This window comes from Empidonax traillii, unplaced genomic scaffold (genome assembly GCF_003031625.1).
Source record: "Empidonax traillii isolate 1590-97213 ecotype Southwest subspecies unplaced genomic scaffold, ASM303162v1 scaffold1012:size296937, whole genome shotgun sequence".
Taxonomy (NCBI): domain Eukaryota; kingdom Metazoa; phylum Chordata; class Aves; order Passeriformes; family Tyrannidae; genus Empidonax; species Empidonax traillii.
The window spans coordinates 252,122-252,516 of NW_020956205.1; positions in this window are offsets into that span (position 1 = coordinate 252,122).

Consider the following 395-nt stretch of genomic DNA (forward strand, 5'->3'; position numbering starts at 1 on the left):
AGGAAATGGCAGGGCCACAACCATGTGGAGGCTTTATGGTGTTGTTTTTATCTGCTCTGGCCCTGTTGTGGTGACCTCCCTCCCAGGTGGGACTTCCAGTGTGCTAGCCATTCTGAGGCTGGGTTAGGGGCCCCAGGGGTGTGGTGTGGGGCAGTGCTCCCAGTGTGCCAATGATGGACAGCTACTACAGGGCTGACCAAGGAGGCTTCAGGGGCTGGGGTATGGAGCAGGACACCACTTCACCTTTGTGAAATTCAACATGTCCCTTCCCCCCCAAAAAACACTTGAGTTGGTCTGAACCAATAATTAATATAATAATCCAGTGTCTCACACCTACTAAAGGTGCACTAAGACTATTTTCTGTCAGTGTAACCAGGCATCCAGAGAGACATTGG